General features: G+C 46.9%; 1 protein-coding gene and 1 long non-coding RNA gene across 9 annotated transcripts in view; one reads left to right on the forward strand and one right to left on the reverse strand.

The window, feature by feature from the left end:
- Window positions 1-6226, reverse strand: part of LOC123651809 — a 39599-nt gene extending 33373 nt beyond the window's left edge. For all 5 annotated transcript variants that reach the window (XR_006740749.1, XR_006740748.1, XR_006740750.1 and 2 more), the window contains exons 1-2: window positions 5865-6226; window positions 5094-5198 (exon numbers count right to left, since the gene is read on the reverse strand). This is a non-coding gene — a long non-coding RNA (uncharacterized LOC123651809). The remainder of the gene's footprint in view (window positions 1-5093; window positions 5199-5864) is intronic.
- FGF1 (fibroblast growth factor 1) overlaps window positions 1-17845 on the forward strand; it is an 88363-nt gene that overhangs the window by 3685 nt on the left and 66833 nt on the right. For 3 of the 4 annotated variants that reach the window (XM_045577018.1, XM_045577015.1, XM_045577014.1), the window contains exon 2: window positions 7212-7385. The exons of the other annotated variant lie outside the window; for it this stretch is intronic. The gene's annotated coding sequence lies outside the window, so the exon portion shown is untranslated. The remainder of the gene's footprint in view (window positions 1-7211; window positions 7386-17845) is intronic. 4 annotated transcript variants of the gene reach the window in all.

Genomic DNA, 17845 nt, shown 5'->3' on the forward strand with positions numbered 1-17845 from the left:
GTCACTGTTGGGTGGATAAATAAAATGTGGCATATCCATGCAATGAAATATTACTCAGCAATGCCGAAACCGGTTTGGCTCAGTGGATAGAGCGTTGGTCTGCGGACTGAAAGGTCCCAGGTTCGATTCCAGTCAAGGGCATGTACATTGGTTGTGGGTACATCCCCGGTAGAGGGTGTACAGGAGGTAGCTGGTCGATGTTTCTGACTCTCTATCCATCTCTCTTCCTCTCTGTAAAAAAATCAATAAAATATATATTTTTAAAAAAGAAATATTACTCAGCAATAAAAAGGAAGTACATTTGGATACATGATACAACACAGATGAATCTTAAGGACATTATGCTTTTTAAGGGAAAGAAACCCATACTGTACGATTTAATTGATCTGAAATGGCCAGAACAGACAAATCTATTAAGACAGAAAATAGATTAGTGGTTTCCTGGGTCTGGCTGGAGGGGGAAACGGGGAATGGTTGCTAATGTGCCTGGGGTTTCTTTTGGGGATGACAAAAATCTTCTAAAATAAGTAGTGAGGACTGTACAACTTTGTGAATATACCAAGACCACTTAGTTATATACTTTAAATGGTGAACTGCATGCTATATGAATTATATCACAATAAAGTTGTGGAAAACCCAAACCTTGGCTAATGAGATAATGAACCCAGTGATAGGGCTTCACTGAAAGATCTGTCCCCGTGAGCTTCTGTCTTGACTCACTGCATTGGCCATCGGCCACCCAGACACTTCAAGGGGAAAATATAGAGATGGAAAACATAGGATCCATAGATTTCTCCACAGTCTAATCTAGGAGGAGTTTTTTCCTTCTTCTTTGTACAGATCGTTTAAAATTTCATGGTCTCAGTCTCACTATTCTGTTTCCATTTCTGTGTTTCCAATCATGCTTCCAAAAGCATTCCCCATTCGACGATGATAACGATGAGTTTCTTTCATGCTTTCCTTTAGTGTTTTCTTTTAAGGTTTGTCTTATTATATTTAAAGCTGCAGTTCCTCGGGAATTTAAGCAACAAATGGGGGATGCAGGGTTTTTTGTGCGTGTGTTGTTGTTGTTGTTGTTTTACCAAATACTAACTAATGATTAGATTGAGAGTTTTAAATTTGGGCTTAAAATGAGTTTAGGGTATCTTATAACTTTCTGAAATTAAATGTAAAAAAAAAAACAAAAATACACACACACACACAAACAAAAAAAACCACACACACCTGTGTGTGTGTGTGTGTGTGTGTGTGTGTGAGAGAGAGAGAGAGAGAGAGAGAGAGAGAGAGAGAGAGAGAGAGAGAACAAACCCAAGGAAATAATTATAGTTATAGACCTTGTGAGAGTCTCAGGTTTTTTTGTGACTTACAAAAAGCCACCATGCTCTCTGTATTTCATAACCTGGGTTCCATGTAGACCAGCTGAGCACCTCCCAGCAACTGACACAGAGTCCTAGCCAACAGATCTGTTGTAAAACAATTATAGGGGAGGCCTGATCGATGACTCCCGGGTGAAGTTCTCTGTCACATGTCAGGTGAGGGTCACACCACCTTTCAGTTTGACATTTTACTGAGACGGAGAGCCAGATGCAACTCTAACTGGCTCCCATGGACCAAACTGTAGGTTTCTAATCATCCGTTGACAAAACAATGGAGCTGGAAAAAACTGCCCCTCCCCCCCCTCATCACAAAGAATGTAAGGAGGCTCACAGTGCAATTAGTATAAATAAATATAAAAGTGGAAATAGAACTACAAAGTGGAAATGCCCCTATAAAGAAGGTGGCAGATCCTATGTTCAGACTCATGCCTTGGTGTAATAAATATATATGCAACACCCACTGCGTGTCTAATAGGCACTTTCTAGACAGATGGTTCTCAAAGCGTGATCCCTGAACCAGCACCATCAGCATCACCTGGGAACTTGTTAGACATGCAAATTTCCAGCCCCAACTAAGACTACTGAATTAGACACTCTGGGGTTGGGGCCAAGAATGGTTCTGATGCACATTCGAGTTTGAGAAGTACTGGTGTAGGAACTGGGACTATAATGATGATAAGACAGATAAAATTCCTGCCTACTCATGAAGTTTATTTATATCCCAGTGAGTGTGTGGTAGAAGGAGACAGAAAACTAATAACTGAATACAGTTATTTTCAGATAGTGGTAGGATCTATGAAAAAAAAAATCTATGTGAAGGACAGTGGAGAGGGGCTGCTTAGAACAGGTGGTCGGGTAGGAGATAGTCTAAAATGAGATCAGAATGGTAAGCAAGAGCCAGCTATGCAAAGAATAAAGGGGCAGAAAATAAATGCATACACTTTAGACAGAGGGAACAGCAAGTGCAAAGGCTCAGAGGTAGGACCATGCTTGGCTTATATGAGGAGCAGGATGACTGAGCACCATGAGCAAGGGGTGAGTAGGGGATGGGCTTCAAGAGGCAGGTGGTGGTAGCAAGCTCAGCTCTTGGTCTTAGTGCAGGAGAAAGGCACCGGACAGTGTTGAGCAAGTAGGGACATGATCTGTTTACCTTTTAGCAGGATCCCTCTGAAATGAACTGTAGGGGGTAAGGGAGGGCAGCTAGGAGGACATTGCAATAATTAAGACAAGGAATATTGGTGCTTGGATGGACTAGACCAATGCGCAAAGATCCATTAGCAAATGAAAAACAAACAGCAATGCAGGACATTGTGCATAGGAAATTGTTCTTAAGCATACACACATTCAGGAGTACAAAGACACTTTGTTTTCCCCTTGAAAGGATAAAAAAAAAAAAAAGTTAATAGTGGTTACATTTTGGGGAAAGGGGATTAAGGAGGGTCATTTTATACCTTTCAGTGTATTGTACATTTTTATGATGTGCATAAAGCATTACTATTCTTCAAAGATAAAATATTTTAAAATAAAGATTGAAAAACTGAGATGGAGGGAAACATAAAATAGAATAAGTGATGGGTGATCAATGTCAGAGAGACGAAGCCCACCTCCCATGAGTATGACCCTTTGCAAGTGTCCTGTCCAAAGTGGGGCAGAGAGTCAGGCTGACCAAGGGGTGTTACTCCTGTCCTTGTATTATAATGGGGACAGGGCGAGGCATTTTCCCACTGGAAACTGCTGGACCCCATTCCAGTCCTGCAGCTCCGATGATATTTGTGGTTATGAGGTCTCCTTCGTCAACTAATACAATTTCCCGTGGCGTCTGCTGCATTTCCCTTTGCCTGTTTGTCAAATCGCTCCCCTCCTTCTTGTTGGCAGCTGGTTCACCAGGAGGCCAGCATGCCCTTCATCTAATTGCATGATTGGGCATAAACAGAAGGAAATCCTTCGCCAGAGGGAGAGAGTGGCATGCAGCATCTGATTTCTCCATCAGCTGATGAGGATTTGTGAGTCCTATCAAGGTCAAATGAGATTAGAAAGAAAATGCAGTGTGTCTGGTGTGCATTCCACCTAACTGTATCACTTACGTAAACACGATGAACAAAGGAGAAATTTTACAGCAAATATTGACTGTCAGCTTTAAGATTTAAGGACAAGAAGCCAGGGCTTATATGTTATACTTGGAGAGAAAAAAAAAAAAAAGTATTTATTGGGAACATGTTGAACCCTGCTGATTCTCTCATGCCCTGATTCTTTTTTCTGTTGGTGCAGTTAAAAAGTGATCGTTTGGCCGAAACCGGTTTGGCTTAGTCGTAGAGCCTGCGGACTGAAAGGTCCCAGGTTCGATTGCGGTCAAGGGCATGTACGTTGGTTGCAGGTAAATCCCCAGTAGGGGATGTGCAGGTGGCAGCTGATCGATGAGTCTCTCTCGTTGATGTTTCTAACTCTCTATCCCTCCCTCTTCTGTAAAAAATCAATAAAATATATATATTTTTAAAAAGTGATCGTTTGCCCTGACCAGTATTGCTCAATGATTAGAGTATGTGCCTGCAGACCAAAGGGTCTCAGTTTCTATTCTAATCAGGGGCACATACCTAGGTTGCAGGATACATCCCCACCCGGGTCCAGTGCATGGGGAGAGGCAGGCAACCAATCGATGTCTCTCTCTCACATCCATGTTTCTATCTCTGTCTCTACCTCTCCCTTCCACACTCTCTAAAAGTCAGTTGGGGGGCAGGGGGTTTTGAGGAAGAAATATCCTTGGGCAAGGATTAACAACAAAAAATTTAAAAATGATTGTTTTATGTCTTGATTTTCAGAGGCACTGAGCACAGGATGAGGAAAATCATGGGAATGCCACATTCTCTTTTATTATTTTTCTAAAGTGCTTAGGAGAGGTTTAGAGCCACTTTCTAAAATAGCAACTGTGCAAATACTCGGGAGTCAATCTCTTAGGATGCGGAAGGACAAAATCTCACCTTCGGCAGCAGCCGCATCTCTGATGTGGATGACTCCGGCCAAGGCCACACTTCTGTGGATACACCTAACGGGCTTCTAACTAGGACGTTTGTTGGTCCTCCAAATCTGTCATTTTCTTCTTTGCTCAGAACCAGCCTCTGCAGCACTAGTGGACTTGATGACAAGGTTTTAATCACAGCAGAAAGGTCATTAAAAGTGGTCTCAGAACTTTGAGGGAAGATGGGGTTTCTGTTACATTCTGTGTATTGGGTCTGGCGTACTGTGGGTGCCTAATACATGGCTTCCACAGCTATTATTTCCTGGCCCAGAGCTGGAGCTATTCTGAGGCCAGAATTTAAACTAGCCATCTCCATGTCCCTTCCCACACTAAATGAGGCCAAAAACCATGAACATATTTCATGGCTCAAACCATCTCAATGTATATTATTGAAAAGATAAATCTAGATACTTGGCCTGGAAGTTGGAATGAATAGGGAACCTGAGGGATGTTAAACTGCACTTTCAAGACATGTCAACACTGGAGGGAATTCTATTACAGTAAATACTGTGAGGACCCAAGGCGCCATTCTTTCCCAGCATTTGGACAGGAACATTTCCGAACACCTGATATGCAGTAAGGAAATCCACTTCTCTCAGTAGCAAGGGGGCGATCCTTTGCCCAAGAGCTGCGCAGTTTGTTTTTGTGTAACATCATCTCGCAACTGTGTGTGATGGAGAAACAAAGCTGCAGGAATGACTTACACCGCCTTGCAGTGTCAAGGTGCCCTCACACTTTAGCACGTTTGATTGTCACAATAATCCTGCCAGCTTGCAGGGAAGGCATGGTTACGAGCATCTGGTTCATCTCTGTGAAGAGGGAGGAAATTCAATGTCCTGAAGAGCCGAGGTGCCCAGGATTAGTCAACCCCACAGAGTGGGTGGGTTCAAGGATGTTAATCCGGTTTCAGACGCAAGGAGCACTTTAATCAGGGGTGCGCTCTGGAGACACTCAACTGCATCTCTAGCTTTGGACTTCTAAGGCGTTTCCTAACTTAAAAATCCATCATTCCACATGGCGAAAAAGAACACACACACACACACACACACACACACACACACACCAATGCAGTAGAATTCTTTAATATTGAGAAGACAATTATCCGAAATATTTTTATCTTTCTATCATTCAGAAGGCCCATAGGAATCATGCAGAGACTCAGGGAGATTATTATTATTATTATTATTATTATTATTATTATTACTGTATTATTATTATTTTTAAATCCTCACCTGAGGGTATGTTTTTCATTGATTCTAGAGAGAGAGGAAGAGAGAGAATAATTGATGTGAAAGAAAAACATTGATTGGATGCCTCCTATAAGCACCCCAACCGGGGATCAAACCCACAACCTGAGCATATGCCCTGACTGGGAATTGAACCTGCGACCTTCCAGTGCATAAGACAATGCTCCAACCAACTGAGTCACTCTGCCAGGGCAAGGTTATTATTTTTTCAAAGTAAACTGTCAGTACCTGGCTATGTGGAAGTTATTGGCAGTTCATGGAGTTTCCAGTTAATAAAGTTTGGAGAAAAAACCTTTTTCTGCTCCTTCAGGTCCCTTTTAGGAGAGCTGCTGCTCGTCATGATCCGAGCCATGTGATGGGTGTGCCTCTAGCTCTCTGTCACAGGCGGTGAGATGAGCTTCTCCGAGGCTCAGCCCTGCCGAGGGCACAGGAAAGGCTCCCGGGTGACCCTGATGAGTGTGGAGAACAAGCTTCCACCTCCAGCTTCCCAGAGGAGGGAGAGGCCAGAGAACCTGTTTCCAGTTCCAACAGGTCAAGTTGTACTTGTCTATCTGACTCATCAGGTGGGGAGGCTTGCCCACACACACACACACACACACACGCACGCACGCACGCACACACGCGCACGCACACACACACAGTCTCACAATCACACCTCCCGGGTCACATGAACAAGGAGGGGTCTCTTCATCCTGTTTCCATTTGATCTCTTCAAGGATACTTCCTGATCCATGCCTTTCAGCCCATCTTAGTCCCCGCCTACCAACCAAGGAATGGCTTGCACAGGCCACTTCCTGCCTTTCTTACCCCATTCCCGGCCATGGCATAAAGATGGTGTGCATGGTTCTCTGAAGAAACCCCCGCCCCTGAATCCCCCCCTGAAGCTGGGCTCACCTGATGGTCCGCCTCGTGCAGCAGGGACAGGCTTGACACGGGGGCGGAATAGTCTCTCTGCAGCCCCAACCGAGATGGCCACTGCCTCGCGTGGCTTTGCAAACATCCTCTGCAAGGCTTGGCTCTGGGAACGCCACAGACAGGCACACACATACACACACTTCGCCACACACAGACACCTACACCCTGTGCAGGGATGCCAGATGACAGAGCAGCCTTCTGATTCCAGAGAAGCATCTCTGAGCCACGACCTGCTGTTTCCCTGGCAACTGAGGCCTCAAAATAAACAGGATTCTGCTCAGACGGGCCAGTAGTCCATTCGGTTCAGCCATTTGCCCCTAGACAAACCACGCTAAAACAACACCCGGATAGCTGCTGCCACTGTCTGCTGTCTCGGCCTCCCTTCCCTGCTGGCCAATAGCTCCAAGTTCCTAGGCCTGCTGCTAGATGAGAGCTCTGTGTACATTTCTGTGGGTGGTTGTCTAAAGACAGGTCCCCTCTGCTGATAAACAAGGCCAGGGAGAGGCCTAAAGGCTGACATCTCAGCCCTCCCCCGGCCCCCAACGGCCTCCCTGCCTCCCACACGGCCCACGGACTGGTAGCCGGCTCTGTGGCATGGTGTCTGGAGGCGGACCAGCAACCCGGTGTGCATGCCACGGCCCGTTCCCTCTCCCCACACAGAACTGCAGAGAGAGAGAGGAGAGAGAGAGAGAGAGAGCGCGATCGAGCGCCGGCTTGAGCCTGCCAGGGAAGCACTGCAGCGCAGTGACAGTGACAAACACAGCGGAGAACGCCAGGCGGATTCCCATCCCCTCGGAGGGAGAGAGGCTCAGCCCTCAGCCTGCAAGCCCTCAGGTAAGAATCGGGCTTCTGTTCTGGGGAACAAGAGCGGGTTCTATCCAAGTGTGTGTGTGTGTGTGTGTGTGTGTGTGTGTGTGTGTCCGAGTGTAAGTATAAGGCTCCATGGAGAGGGAAGATAACAGGGGGAAATGAAAGCAGTGAGATGTTTTAAGCAGATACCACTGCGAAGAGCATGCCTGCAAGGGAGCACCCAGGGGCTCCCCTCTGGCTGGGTTTAAACCGTGGTACAGACTGCTCTGGGGGGTGGGGGTGGGGGTGGGCTTCAATGCAAAAACAGCACTTGCAATTCAGAGACTGTCAAAACGATCCTGCACCAGGCTGCCCCATTATCTCCGTTCCCCCCGCTGCCAGTCCGATGACTAGAGGGGGCGGAATGTTCTCATTTACTTCAAGTGCTGGATGCGGCCCTTGTGGTTGGCAGGGTCGAAAGCTGTGGCCTTAGCGAGTGGCTGGCGTTCTCCTGGTGTGTCACACTCACCCACTTGGGGAGCCTGGAAATTCAGCTGCCTCAGGAAGCTTGTCCACTGGGTGGGCACCTTAGACTGTAATCAACCTGCTCCTGTAAAAACCCGGCCGACGTGTGGGATTATCCGCATGTATTTTTCACTAGGGTGGTATTCTGAGGGCCCCGCCGATGACCTGCATCACTTTTCACCCAGCCTTCTGGTCTTCTTGGAAAATCACATCCTCATCTGAGGTAGGCACTGGCTGAGAAGGAGCAGGAATGTCACATTCTCTGGCACGTAAGCCAAGCCACACCCACATCGCGATTACATGACCAAAGTATGCAAGGCTTCCAGACAGGAGAGTTGGAAAAATTCAGACCTCCGGGTGCTGGGGTGGGAATTCCAGGCATTTTTATCGAGTACACAGTTTTCGGAGACCCAAGAGGGCAGGCACCCACCTGATCCCACTTCTCAGGTCCAAGAGCTCTCTCTGTGCCCCAGCAAAACGTAAGCATGGTGCTTTCTCTCACTGTGTATCGCCACCCCCCACCCCCCTGCTGTGCCTTCCTTTCTGCTTTGGTGACCAGCACTTTCCCTTCCCTTTGCTACAGGGGTTGGATTGTTTACGAGTTCACTCCACAAACACCAGGGGGAGGACACGAGCGTCTGGGCAGAGGGTGAGCCGGGCTCTGCATGGGGATGAGCCAGCCCGAGGGTGGCAAAGGGCTGAAAAGAAATGGGCTTTGCAGAGCAGTGGTTAGTGAAGGGTTGGCCAGCTGTTTACTGGGGCCATTAGTGTGAATGAGTGTGGATTTTGGTTCAGACTATGATTCATCGTCACCAATCCCCTTTTCCTTTGTTTTCTTTGTGTTGGTCATTGAGGACTTCCTAGGAAAGTCCCCTTCTGAGGTTGTGTATCTGAAGGAAGAGCACTGAACCTGCTGCCGAGGGCAGCTGGCGGGCTGCCCTTCCTCTGCAGGGCCTGCCTTTATCACAGGAGTAGATGGATTTGCAAATAAAGTCCTTGACCAGCAGTGAAGTTAATACACAAAAAAACGAATGGAGAAAACACTAAATTTCTTGTAAACTCCCTCCTAAATCTGGTGTGCACTTACCCATATGTGGCTTGCCTGGTTAAAAAAAAAAAAAAAGGATTTAAGGAAGCAGAATTCAGTTAAGTGGCTTGAGTTTATGGCAGCACCAACCATGACGATCATATTTTCAGTGATGATGGTGGCTGGACACCTATACGCTCCTTCCACGCCTAGCAAAGGGACAGACAGACATCTAGTCCCAGGACAGAGTGCGTGCTGGTTCACTTTTGCTGACAAGCACTCTGTGGACCCTGAATCAACTACTGAGGCTCATGGAGCAGCCGTGCTAACTTCCAGGATGAGTGGAAGATCCTTATCTGACAGGCATGCTTGGCGAATGTAATATCCTCAGTTTAAGATATGGGAAAGATAATATTCAGACATTTCTGCCACAGACATACCCTGGTTTAGGCAAATTTAACACCTATACATGACACATAAATTGAACGGGAATGAGTATTTTTTCCTCAAGAAAGGATCTGCTAATCAACAAATATTTATTGAGTACTGACAAGGTGTCCCAACTCAACATGTGACAGCATCCAGCCCACTCAACCATAGAGAACAGAGGGGACCTACCTGGAAGGGCAGGTAACAGAGAATGAGCTGGGCTGGCAGAATGTCCAACTCAGGAGGGAAGTGAAGGTGTCCAGAATATAGGAGTAAAGACAAGCACCGGGCCAGTGGCCTACAGGGAGAGAAGAGGGTGAGTGCGAATACTAATTATTTTGATTCCTAACTTTTATTATTTAAGAAAAGCAGCATAACCTAGTGCCTGAGTGTGTAGAGTCTGCAGCCAGACTCTCTGAGGTTCAAATTCAGATTCTGACAATTATTAGTTCTGTGACTTCGTGCCTCAGTTTCCTCATCTGTAAATGGGGTAATAAAGTACCAACCTTGTTGTTAAAAGGACCAAATAAGTAATGCTCTTAGCCCCGTGCCTAGTTTGTAGTGATTACTATGTGTTTGCTATTACCAGAGGCTTGGTGCACAGAATTTGTGCACGGGTAGAATCCCTAGGCCTGGCCAGTGATCGGGAACGATCTGGGCCTTCCAAGGTCCAAAATGATACCCTGTGAGTGACCACTAGAGCCACATTTTGGGCAGCCTGGGGGTGCTATGGTTTTGTGTGGAGATTTGCTTATATCTCTAAACATCTAGAAACAAAAAAACTTTGTGCTGATTACCAGCGTTTCTTGAGCCCTTATTTTGTGCCAAGCACTGTGCTTAGCTTTATGTGTATGACCTCACCACATTCTCACAACAACCCTATGAAATAGGGGTGTTGTAGCTGCAGGAATTGAGGCGTGGTGGGCTGGGCCATTTGCCTAAGGTCACACAGTCACCACGTGGCAGAGCCACACCTCACACCAGGCTGTGTTCCTAACCGGTATGCCATCTGTGTTCTCGGGGAATCACTGGAGGTGTCTGGAGAGGTAGGTGGAGTTTGGTGACAGGAATTCAGGAGCAGGAGATATCTAACGATCTAGAAAGTAGGCCAGGATTTGAAGTTCAGCCTAGGGGTGCAGGACATCAGCTCGGCCCATGGAAAGAATCTCCACCTTGAGGAGCTATGGCTTTTGGGACCAGGTCTTCAGGAACAAGGCATGAATGCAGGCAAGGTGGCCTCAGGTGCTCCTGAATCAAACAGTGATGATGTCCAAGAAGAGAGGAATTGGTGCCTAACAAGAGACAGAGGCACAGAGGGTGCTGGGTCAGGGCTCCTTATCCCTCAGGCCTAAGGTCGGAGGTCATCTTGAGCTAAGCTGAAGTCAAGAATGGATGACTCTAGTTGGAGGAGGGTGGGGGAGAGGAGAAATAGACAAACTAGAACTTAGTGCCTGGGTGCAGTGAAGTTTACACTAATATGAAAGACTTGACTTGCCAATGCAATCCCCAAAAGGAAACATTCAAAATGTGATTTACAGAAGTTTGTTTTATGCATAAGTGCTCAAGATCACTTCTTTGACTCCATTAGAAAGGTGATCCCACCTTGCACTAGGTTGTGTAGATGTGGGGATTTCTAGTAGACAAGACTCACCTTTGCCCTTCTAGACCTGTGGTCCAGTCTGGGGGTTTTCGAACTTTAATCTGCATAAGAGTCGTAGGGGAGCTTGCTTAAAAATTAGGTTTCTGGTCCTGCCATAAAAGTCCTAATTCAGCTGGGTTCCTGAGGGACCCAGGATTCTGCATTTCCTGGGTAGGAGGAGGTGTCTCTGATGCTTTGGTCCACAGAACACCATTTTGGACGCCCAGGTGTGACAGTTGTTCTGGTTCGCTTGTCTTCATTACTGTTAATGAGAATACAGAGTCACATGGCCTGACTACATAGCAGTTAGCCTCTTCGTTGTCATCACTTTTGTCCTGAAGTACCACTTTTCTTAGACTAGACCTCTACTTATAATAATAACATTGAGAGCACACCTACTGCATACTGAGGTATCATGTACCTGGCACAGCCACTAAGCCCTTCACATATGCTATCTTCTCATTCCATCTTCACAACCACCTCATCAGTTGGGTGCTGTTATCATCCACATTTTACATGGGAAGGGAAAGGTCCTACTGCTAATGACTGGTGGATCTGGGAGATGAACTCAGGACTGGCAGATGACCAAGGCGCAGTCCCTAGACTAGTCTGTGAGAGTAGTTTTTGTTCTTTGTCCAGTCACCTCTTCTTTCTCACTTGTGGGTGTTCTTCTGGTTCACATTCCTAACTTGTCCACCCCAGTTCCCTGACTCCCATGCAATTTCTTCAGAAGATGACGTGTCCCTGTGCTTCCCTACCTTTACCTCATTCAGGAAGTCAAAAAGGATTGGGGCAATGGGCAGTGGAAGGTAGGTATTAGGTATTATGGGTTGAATGGTGTCTCCTCTCAAATTCATGTTAAAGCTCTAACCCTCAGTATTTCCGAATGTGACCTTATTGAGAGATAAGAGGTAATCAAGCTTACATGAGACCATTAGGGATGACTGGTGTCTGTATGAAAAGGGGAAATTGGGACACAGAGACGCACATAGAGGAAAGCTGACGTGAAAAGATGCAGGGAAAAGATGGATCTGTGGTACTCGTTATGGCAGCCCAGGTAACTACTATAGGAGGAACATGGGTTCCCTCTCTAGGCCCTCACTTTGGGTCCATGAAGTTGAAGGCCAATGCATTATGCCAGATTGTGGCAACTTTTCTTTTTCTTTAACTTTTCTGTTGGCTTAAACAATGTTCTTTGGAGCTACAGGTGGACCCAAGGCCTAGGAAGGAAGAAGGAATGAATAGAAAGATTGAAGAGGGAGGAAGGAAGGGCAAGTAAAGGGGAAAAAAGAGGGAGGAGGAGGAAGAAGAGAGAGAGAGTGGGGTCTGGGATACTTGAAGGCCATTAATGACCACTTCTGGTTCGTTCAGCTATTTTGTGGGGCACTTCCTGCATGCCAAGGAGCATGCTAAACTCTGGGCTGCAATAGAGATTGGAACTGTTAGTCCCAACCTAATGAAAGTTTGAGGCCAGATGGGGATACCAACATCGATCACACAGTAACTCTCCTGAGTGATCCATAGTAGCATATTCAGAGGGCCCTGCCCAGTCAGGGGGTCTGAAAAGCTTAGGAGAGGAGGGTTGAGATCTGGAGGGTCAGCAGGTATCAATTGGGTGAGGGCAGACTGTTTCAGGTAGGGGGAAGAAGATGTGCAAAGGTTACATGGTGTGAGGAAGTGTGGCATCCCCAAGGAAGCAGGTGTGTGTGCGTGTGTGTGTGTGGGTGTGTGTAGAATGGGGTGGGGAGGGTTAGTCAGAGCTCTAGGAGCAGGCGAGGGCCAGTCCATGGCAGCTACAGCCCCCAGAACACCACGATCTGCTCAATTATATTTATTCATGAGATGAATAACTTGTTTCCAAAGAGGCCTCCTGGCAGCTTTCTCAGCTTCTTGAACGTCACCTCTCTTCTGGCTAATGGGCATCAAAGGCCAAGAAGTGATGCCGAGGACCCAGCAGGGAGTCACTGATGTAGGATGTTCCAGCCTCGCACCCATGGAGGCAGAGAGGGCTCACTTCCACCCCCATCGTCAGTCTGATGGGAATAGCAGAGGAAGGTGGCATTGATTAATCAATGTGTGCAAAGTGCTGCATCTCTACCTCTGGGGACATAACGAGCTTCTAGAAAATGAGGCTCTTCCTGTCCTTCCTCAGAATTTCCACCAGAATCTAGAAACTGGCAACTGGGGAAAAGTGGAGAATGTTCCAGAATCACTCCCCAGAGTCTACACAACAGGGGAACACCTCCATGGTTAGGAGTCACAGGCAGAGTGGGCTCAGTTTTTTGGCCTGCAGTGATAGGGCAGTGTCCACAGGAGCCAGCGTTCTTCCTCAAAACCTCCATCTGAGGGGTTTTGTGTTTGTTGGTTGGTGTTTGAGGTGATCATGGAAATACAGGTTGGCTTCAGAATAGCTTCTTCCCAAGGATACACTCCCCACTGGGCCACACAAAACTTGGTGCCCTTCTCCCAGGTCAGTCCTGGATGTCTTTGCTGAGGGCTCAGGAAGCAGCAGCCAAGTTTGGAAAGAGAGCTGTCAGGGGAGACCAGGAATTCTTCCTACAGTTCCAGTTCTGACCCATCTCCCATTACCCTGTCCTGACTTCAGAGTGGCAGTCTGTGGGTTGTATTGGCAGGACAGAATAGAACTGAGAACATGGGCCCTGGGGTAAGACTGGGCTCGAATTCTGACACTCAGTAGCTCCACAGCCCTGGCCAAGTTGCAAAGCCTCTTCATTTCTATAAAATAGAGAAAACATGGCACCTGTATCCCAGGGTTGTTGATAGGAACAACCCTAGGATACAGGTGTGAATTTATGCAGGGGAAATTTATAATGCATGTGTCATGTTATCAGTGGTAGACGCTGCTATCCCACAGGGTTGGTTTAAGAGTTTAGTGAGATAAGACATGTAGAGCACCCAAAATATTTAGTACACAATGCATAGCGCATAGTATTTTATCAATAAAGTAGTAATTATTATTACTACAGTCAAGCTTTGCAGTCTGGCTAAGGTTGTTTGGAAGCCTCCATATGAATGCATTTGAACAAAACAAAGCAAAACAAAACAAAACAAAAAGATCCTGCAACATGAAGGTCACCCACTGCCCTGCTGTCCCTTGTTAGTCTTTTTTGTTCCAAAAGACAATGACCAGCCTGTGCTTTTCCGGCACTTAAAATCCTCATGGCAGGAACCTCAAACCAGCAAAGAAGCAAAAGCCCCTTAAAGAATTTATGCGGAGGAGACACAGGCTCCTTGTGCAGCAGCTTTAAATGCAGGCGTTTCCAACCCCAAGTAAAGCAGCGTGAGCTTCAGCAGGCTTCTCTCACCAGGTTCACACAAAGGCTGGGGATTCCCACCCACCCGTCCAGGAGGATGGGTGCGGCTCTTCAGGCTCTCACCAAAGCCCTAGCCCTGGGCTTTGAGTTTAAATCGTTTGAAAACTGACTGCCGGGATGAAGGGGATGGCCGGCTGTGGGTTGTAGAAACTGCACTGACGTTTAGTATGTAGCTGCACCGTGCTCAGCCGCACCCCCCCGCCCCCACTCCCCCAGGTGATCTTGGGTAAGGAACTGGTCCTCTGGTGCTTTGGTTTCCTTCTCTAGGGAGAGTGGAGGGTGCCTTCCTAGAAGGTAGTTGTGGAGGTTCACCAGAGGTGGTGTGAAGGTTCCGGCTGTCTCTCTCAGGATACTTGTTTATGTCCTTCCTTTCTCTTGTGTCCCTCCTGGCCATCACATAGCTACGGGTGTGGGGGAGCCTGGTGGTGACTGCTGGTTTAGAGGCTGTGAATATTCCCTGCACCAGGTGACCGTGAGCAGATCCCCTGGCTTCTAGAGCAGCACAGAGAGGTCTGCAGAGAAGGTGCTGGCAGCCCCACACTCAGCTCTGCCCCTCCCTGCACCACCAGGCTCAGGCTCAGACTATGGGTTGTCACCTGCTGCTCGCCCCAGTCGTCAGACCTCTTACTAAGTAAAGTGTGAAGGTGGATGGTCTCCCATTAAGGAGGTGGACCCCTTCCCGACCCATCTGACCCTTCCCAGGCACCTCCCACCTCCCAATGAGGCTTGAGAATTAAGCACACAGCTGGTTCTGGGTGGGTCCGAGTACAGGCCATGCAAGTGGGGGAGAGCGTTTCCAAGGTGATGTCCCAGTTGTTTCTGGTGACCCATTGACCTGACCCTCCCCGCCTTGCACTGCCCCAGAGCTGAGCCAAGCCCTGGGAAGGCGGCTACACCTTAGGACATCTGGCCAGGGGCCCTGCTGTGATGGGAGGTTCGGATCCCACGCTGAGATGGGCCCTGGGGAAGGTCAGGGCAGGCTGAGCCAAATTAGGCCACGTCACCTCTGTGACCTCCAGGCCTCTCCCTCTGCTTCTGACAGCATGGCAGTCAGATGTCAGTGCAGAGGCCCCTGTTTTAGGAATTGTAAAGAACACCTTTTTAAAACACACACACACAACAACAACAACAACAACAACCTCTAAGCACATTTATCAGACAATCGCAGCCCTGACTCAATCATTTCCCCCTAGTCAGGTTCCTTTCCCTTTCGGGCCGGTCCCACATCCTGCGTTGGCCACTCATGTTTCTCATTACCTCTCTCCCATCTTCTTTAAAGCCTTCCCGCTCCAGCCAGGGGTTTTATTTTTAAACTTGCACAGTAATGCTAGGGCTGAGCAGGACACACTGCCCACACTCACAGGAAACTGGGCAGCCTGGAAAAGTAGCCCCCTTTTCGGAGACTTCCTTTCTCCCTCCCTCTCTTCCTTTCGTATTTATTGGCCACCTTTTCCTTGAGGGGCCCTGCCCCCAAAACAAAATCAAAGTACAGATAGGGTCCTTGCTCTAGAGGAGCTTACATTCTACTGGGCAGTGCACACACACACACACACACACACACACACACACAGTAAGCCAACAAGTAAATAAAATAAGTAGAACTTGTGGTAAGATCTAGCCTATAAAGGTAACAAACAAGGCCCTGGAACAAAGAGAAGCTGTTAGAAGTAGGTGGAGAGAAAGAGCCTCTCTAAGGTGACAGACTGAAGACCAGGATAATGAGGGGCGCCCTGCCTGCAAAGAGGAGGGGTGCAGACGATCTTAGAAGGAAGAACACGTGACAAGGCCCTAGAGTGGACATGAGTGTATATTCTGGAATCCAACAGAAGGCCAGAAAACCTCAAGCAGAGTGGGAGGGAGCAGGGGGAGTGGGGAGACAGGGAGTGTTAAAGTGGGGGTGAAGAGGTGTGCAAAGAGTTTGGAATGTGCTCTGAGTGCAGTGAAAAGCCATTGGGGGATCAGAATCCAGAGGGGACATGCAAAGATTGACACGTGAAGACCCTCATTTGGTCTTGAGCAGAGGGTTGACTCTAAGAGGTCAGGAGGATGGCAGAGCAGAGTCATGTAGAAAGGAGGTGATGGTGTGGAGGCTGGAGGAAGCAGTGCCACAACTAGAAACAGGCTGGCTCTTTCAGGAATTCGCCTGCTATTAGACATTCTCCTTCCAAAGAGCCCATAGCACAGCATCTCGCGCTTATAAACAGAATAGAACACTCAGGACCCGAGTTATAGCATTGGCCAGTATAAGCAATAGAGTGGAGCTATCCTATTGCCTGGAGCCAGTCATGTTTATTACGTTTGCAAACACAATTAAGATCTTTATCCAACGCTGGCTCCCCAGATTTTCTAAAGGTGCATAAACACTCCACTCTCTCTTTGAACCATGGCAGCTCTCTCTGTCCTTTATGGCTTTGGCTGGGGTATGAAGCCAAATGGCTATGACTGAGTCATCTCACCTACGTGTAAAGCTCAGGTGACTGTATGTGCCTAGATGACCTGAACAGCGGTCCCTGCTCTCCAAGAGAAATACAACTGTGCTATTGCTCTTCCAAAGGAAGGAGATGGAACATGAACTAGTCCAGCAATGTAGCCATTCTACATAGAGTGATGATGATGATGATGATGATGATAACTAATATTGTTGTGTACTTTGAGGCACTTTACTTGAAGTAATTCATTTACTCCTCCAAAAAGCTGGTAAGGTAGATACCACTCTTAATCCTTTTAACTGATGTCAGAGCTGAGGCTGAGAGGGAAGTCAGTGACATTAGTGGTGAAAGAGGCGAAGTCAGTTGGCCTCCATGGGAAAGATGCCTCACTATGTACCAGGCTCAACTGCTGTCTACTTTCATCATTCCTGTGTTTTTAAACCTGCACAGAAAAGACCTGAAGGAGATCACCCAACATGTTAGCAGAGCAGAGCAGGGATATGTTTTAGTTTTTTTAGTTTAATGTCTTGATTACATGGTGCTTGGTACATTAAAATAGATTTATTTAATGACATTGTTGAGTTAATGAGTATGTGTTACTTAAAAATTATTTTACATACACAAGTCACATTTCATTATAGGAAATGTAAGCAACAATGAAAATAAAATTTAAGAAATTTTTAGAAAAATGAAAATTTATCCATCATCCAGAGATAGTCATTGTTAAAATGGTAATATTGATGCCTTTTTCAGTTATTCCTCTTGTGTTTATGTCTGTCTATCTGTCTACCTTCCTATCTAAGCATAGGTGTGTGTGTGTATAGAAAAAAGAATCATATTGTATTTATAGAGTTTAACTTATTTCCTCACATAGCAGTATGTCATAGGTAGGCTCCATTCTTCTAAAAATTCTTCTAAGAAATTTTAATGGTGGCAGCACATTCCTCTATTATTGGATATTCAGTTTGTAGTCACTATCTACAATAACAATAGAAGTATAATATGCTAATTAGACCAGACATCATTCTGGATGTCCTTCTGGATGATCTTCCGGATGAAGCTGGGGTTGCGAGGGAAGCCCGGGTCCGGATACCAGTAGGAAGCTGGTGCCAGCAGCCAGG

The sequence above is a fragment of the Pipistrellus kuhlii genome, unplaced genomic scaffold (assembly GCF_014108245.1).
Source record: "Pipistrellus kuhlii isolate mPipKuh1 unplaced genomic scaffold, mPipKuh1.p scaffold_m20_p_8, whole genome shotgun sequence".
Classification (NCBI taxonomy): Eukaryota; Metazoa; Chordata; class Mammalia; order Chiroptera; family Vespertilionidae; genus Pipistrellus; species Pipistrellus kuhlii.